Genomic DNA, 6,000 nt, shown 5'->3' with positions numbered 1-6,000 from the left:
AGGCTCTGGAACAAGCTGCCCAGGGAATGGTAGAGTCACTATCACTAGATGTTTTTACAAGACATGTAGGTGTGACACAGAGAGACATAATGGTGGACTTGGCTGTGCTAGGCTAGTGGCTAGACTTGATCTTAAAGGTCTTTTCCAACCAAAATAATTCTATGATACTATGTCAAAATCCAATTTTTTAATTAAATTCAGTTAGAAACTTTTAGTCCCCTTGTATAAATGTTTGCTCCCAAGTGTGGTTTAGAAGGTATTCTTTTTAATCTCCCCAGAGGAAAAATATTAAGGCACAAAGGACAGCTATGTTGTGAAGATACTACTACTTCTAAGTGGAGGTCTCCATCCTTTATCAACTGGTTCAATGCTGAAAAGCAGTGTTTGTCAGCAGAACAGCATATTGTTTCCATGAAGACATGTGATGGATGCAATGGTGTGGATCACATTCCTCTAAATACATATATAGAATTAATATATTTTGATATTTCTGTGCTGGAAGGTACCTATTGATATAGTTGTGAAGTTCTGTGGGTATGTCTTCTATCCATTGTTCTGGTTTGCTGTATAGGCTCCAGGAAGCTTGACCCTAATGAGTCTCTCAGGGCTGTGGGGAAATGAAGTTCCTGCTTAAAATATATTTTATGAATTCTTACAGAATTTTCAAAACAGAGTGGTATAAAATAACTGTATGAGATATCACTTCAGATTGTACTAATTCTACATAGGTTTTCCTTAAATTCTTCTCTCGATGCTGAGACTTGCAAACAATTTTTCCTTGTGTTACTCTTTGTTAATTTCTTTTCAGGCTCTGCTGCAAGTGCAGCTGAGTATAAAGTAATTGAGGCTTTTATGCAAGCATATGTTTTAGATGGTTGTAGGTTTTATGAAGGTGGATGTGTTATGTCTGAGTTTAAGTGCACCTAGTAGTCCACAGGTTGCTATTACTTTTCATGTTCATCATCCTATTCAGAGCTTACTGGATAAGTATCACTATAAAAACAGACTAATTTGTATCCCTAGACCATCACAGCTGAGACCACTAAAATGTTCATCCTACCAAGTTTTGTACAGACTGCATCTTCAGTATCAATATAGAACAGAGTAAAGCCCACTTTCCTTTTTATACTATGTGTAAGAATTAGCAAACACACCTGAACTGGAAGCGACATGGCTGTAATTAAAGCAAAAAAACCCCAAAATAATGAACATAGTACACATAAAAAGTGAATGAACAAATGAAAAGAATAAATACAAAGTACCAGTTATGTAAATAATATGAAAAACTGCAACAGGATGAGATACACTAATAATGCATCTGGAAAACACCTTTTAAGTCCTAATTAATCCAACACTGCTGGGAGGAAAATCACACAAGATTATCTACTTTGTATTTTCTATCTTGCATAGAAATACATTTCCCTTTCTTAAAAGTATTCCATAATTTTTCTCTCCTTTCAGTACTAAATCTTTGAATAGCCTTCCTATATTCCTTGAAGGCTATTAATAAGTTGAGGTGACATGGCTTTTTTCCCAAGATTGGTCACAGTGTTTTTCTTTCTTTTTCTCCCTGCTGGGTACTTTTCAATATTACTGTTTGGTTCCCCTGGAAAGCCTTAAAGAACATGACACAGAGACCACATGTATCTCAAGTGCTTGTGTAACTCCTTAAAAAAAAAAAAATTATCAGAATGGAAATTATATATATTTTCAAAATAAGTTGTTCATCAAACTTCTCATGTTTCAAAGCAAAATACACTTTTTCTTCATTATTTCCATATAATGGAAATAATGAAGAAAAAGTGTATTTTGGAGTAAGTATCTTCCTTTTCTGTCACAGAGATTCATTTCTTCTACCTATATGGAAATTAGTGGAAAAAATGCTATACTTTGTTCTGCAGAAGGCTGACAACTATTTATTTTGGATATATGTGTGAAAGTGAGGAGGGAAGATATAAGAGTAGGAGGCAAAGGGTTTAAATTTCTGCAATAGTAGTATGATCCATTTGGCACTCTATCTTGCTGTGACCAAAGTAAGTCTGTAAAGCAGGGTCTCATATGACAGAAATATTTATCTGTTTTAAAAGAATGTCAGGTTAATATCTGTGATTCTTCTCTCCAAGCAGATTTATTAGACTCCTTTGCCTTCAGTAGTTTATCATTCCTTGACACTTATTAATAGATTATTCACTTATAAAAGGGATGTAACTACACCGGTAAAAATGAAGGCTTTTGTTAATAGTAAGAAAAATGTAATCACGAATTGAGACCGAGCTATAAAAAAAAGAATTCATTTAGCTACGAAATCTTCCCTATCAAACCTCTAAAATTTCAGTTAGTTTTTAGATTTTGCTTCAAACTGAAGTTCCAATTTAGTTTATTTTGAACATTTATCTTTTTTTACTTTTTATATGTTTCAATTCTAAGCAGATTCATTGTAAGCCAGTCCTAGAAATTAAACACATTGATCAGAAGTCACTCTCTCTGTTAGCACATGATAGACATCTCTGATAGATCCTGAGCTTCAGTTCTGTAGTAGCTGGAGAATCTCTTTAGGCTGAGCTTTATTCACCATGTTCTGATGCATACATAGACAAATTTTTAAAAAGACAAATTTTAATATAAATCACCAATATTTGAACCTTACTGTTGTTTTACTTAAATTGTTAGAAGACAGATATTTGGTTCCTGTAGAAGTGATATACACAAATGTTGCAACTATGTCATTCAGTAAACACACTAGGAGGCCTCTGTTTCCTTTAATTTTAAATAACTTCTGTATCAGCTTTATGAGAACTACTTTGGAACAGACAAATTTAACTGAGAGTCAATTAAAGCTACCCTATAATACAGCAATTAAGTCCCCTTAGTCCCCTAAAGAAAATTAAAATAACAGGCTGACTGATCCCAGTATTTAAGGATGTGGATTGAAAATCAGGCTCAGAGGCAAGATGGCATTTCCCCTTCAAATCCAATGAGCAATTTGGATTCCAAGAGTCCTTGATTCTACCATCAAGTCTGTTATAAATGATCAGATCAGCAACCAAATTTATAAAAAAAATTAACAAATATTTATTAGATCAACAACAAAAATAGGATTTCAAAAAACCACCACAGCCAAGGCAACGTCAACCCCAGAAGCCGGCGCTGGGTAAACCTGGATCCGACTGACAGAGTGCCAGCGTCTCCTTAGTGGTTCACCCCGAATGCTTCATGCAGCTGGCTTATATCCCATTTATTCTGCCTGAGGCAGAAATGACAGAAGGTTCTTTTGTGTCCCTTCACATGTAGAACTGGGACCATACACATGCAGAAGTGTACAAAAGCCAGAGGTCTGGATGGCTGTCTGGGCTTCTTCAAAATAGCCTTCCCTCACATGTAACAGCTTGAGCTAGTCAATGTAAACTCCCCAGGTGCAAGTTCTCATGAAAGGCTCAGTCATTCTTGGGAAGTCATGGCCCGGGAAGGTTTCATTCTTACGTTAACGGATTTGATATTTCATCTTAATGATTTCCGGGAACTAGCTGAATAGAAATAAGACTCTGCACCCAGACAGGGTGGTCAAAGCCATATATTGAGTCTCACAATATTTTATATTCATACACAGCATGAATTATCTCTACTATATACTACAAAGTCAATAACCAATTTGTTTCTTCAGGATTTATGGCAGATAATTCCTAGGCCAGGAGAATGTTGAGAAAGAAAATGTTTCTGGAACTGGAGGGTACCTGGTTCCTACCAAGAGCATCCCAAGAGCATTCAAAGCTTGTGGGAAATTTCAGAAAACTAGGCAGCATTTAGAGCATTAAAAAATTCCAAGAAGTTTTTGTACAACACTTAGGAAAAAAACAGGATACTAATAACTGGATTAAGCTGCTTTTTGAGTTCACAATGTGATGGTGTCAAATTGAGCCCTTCATGACTCTTAAGGTACTCCTAAGGAAGCCAGATGAAGAGTGTTCCATGGGTCTTTAGGAATTAAAGTTTCTTTGTCTTATGTTGTAACAAGAAAGTCACATTATGTCATGTTATACCTGCCAAGCTCCAGTGGAAGGTTTTCCACCCTAATGGAACCAAAAAGTCAGGAGCATAAATAACAGTTCACCAAGGCCATCAGGACTGCAATAAGAACTTGCAACTTGTGCTTTTTTAGCAGGGAATTTTGAAATGTTTCCCCACCCTCTTTTTTGTTTCCCTGGTTCACAGAAGACAAGAAGGAGACAATTTAAAGGAATCCTTCTGATGGAACTACTTCTCCTGCAGTTGAAGAAATACTGCTGAGTCTCTTTCATAAGGAAGACTATTTCGTACAAAATATAGTATCTGGGTTGGCTTTGGTCAGCATCTGAGGGCTTGTATTGGTCGCAAACACTTTGCCTAGCCTTATTAGTTGTCAGGTAGCCTCACAGTCTTGGGCTTCTCTGTACAGACATGACCTCTAACATCTCCTCAGAAAACCTGAATGGACATGAGAGTTCCAAGCTTGTTCCAAGGAATCCTCAGAAAACCTGAATGGACATGAGAGCTCCAAGCTTGTGCCAAGGAATCCACAGATTCACAGTCTGGCTGAAGCAGAAGGTCAGATCCAAAGCAGCAAGAGTTACACAGTTCAATTTGCCCGGCCCTGCCTACAGTCAGGCAGGCACTCCTAGCAATTCAGAAAGAAGAACAAATGGCCTTGATAGGCAGTCAGTTTCTCAAGAGCTTCTCAATTAAGTGATCTCCTATGCTTCAGGGAACATCACACCTCAGATTCCTGAAGCAAGGAAGGGGCTGATAGCACTGAGGATCCTTTTCTATGAGGCTTTTCCAAGGTAATGGCTTTGCCATAGTTCCCAAGAGAAGAAAACAACTACAACTCAGACACAGCTCAGGATTAACAGTAGTTTCAGTTTTCCTTTTAAACTGCTCCTCCCCCCTCCAACAGCACAACAAAATTACAGTGTCAGCAGTATGTGCAGGACTGAATTCAGTTCTTGCTCCTGGGACCACAGAAATTACTTTGTTGATTTCACATTTGGTCTGATGACTCCAGGAACAAGACCTCGTTGGACTCAAACACTATTTCATTCAAAAAGCAGCTACATCCCATTTATGTTCTGCAGCTCCTAAACTGAGGAACAAGCCCGTTGGTACAACATGAAGGCTTCTGGACTAATTGGCAATGCATGGTAACTGGAGTTATTTGAGTTACTGCCAATGGTAACTGGCAATGCATATTTTGGTCTGGCTTCCTGGGTACAGAAACATCTGAACTGAAGAAGTGTAGGAAGTCCTACACTTCTTCTTATACACTGTGGTCTGAATGGAAGCTTCAGACAAAGTTTAACAGAGAGACCTTCCCATTGTGACAGAGGGTTCAGAAAAGACTCCCTTACTTTCTGAATTCCTCAGAGAGAAGTCTAGGTGTGGCAGGACCCAATCCTAGACTTAATCAACGATTATCTTTAAAGGACTGCATAGGTGTGATTGAAACTTACATGACTTTGTCCCGCAAGACTGATGACAAACCAAATACATCTATATGAAGAAAGTAAATCAGTTATTTTAATTGATGATAGTGATTAGACTAAAAGACTTCAGTCAGGACTGTAACTACTAGCAGAGTGCACTATTTCTTAAATCAATAATTTTGAAGCTAGCTTAATAATTATTAAGTGGAGACTGATGCTACTTATCCAAACCAAAGACCATGGGCAAAGTAACCCTGAGGGGCATCAGCACTCAAGGGAGGAATCTCCACATGCACTCCTAGAAAGAGTGTGTTGCAAATTCCTCCTGGAAGAAGAGGGACTGGGCTTTCATAGTATAAAGACATTGTCTGTAAAATACATGTTTCTAGGCCAGCTATGTCAGCTCAGCAGCCTTTAGCTCAGCACCTTTAAATCGATTACAGTGTAATCACTTGCTGGTTTCTTTATCAGGATCTTTGTCTGCAGCCTCCTCAGCAATGTCAGTTGCTGTCACAACACTGTTTTTTACATCCTCAGAATGTTT

The sequence above is a fragment of the Haemorhous mexicanus genome, chromosome Z (genome assembly GCF_027477595.1).
Source record: "Haemorhous mexicanus isolate bHaeMex1 chromosome Z, bHaeMex1.pri, whole genome shotgun sequence".
Classification (NCBI taxonomy): Eukaryota; Metazoa; Chordata; class Aves; order Passeriformes; family Fringillidae; genus Haemorhous; species Haemorhous mexicanus.
This window is presented reverse-complemented; position numbering follows the sequence as displayed.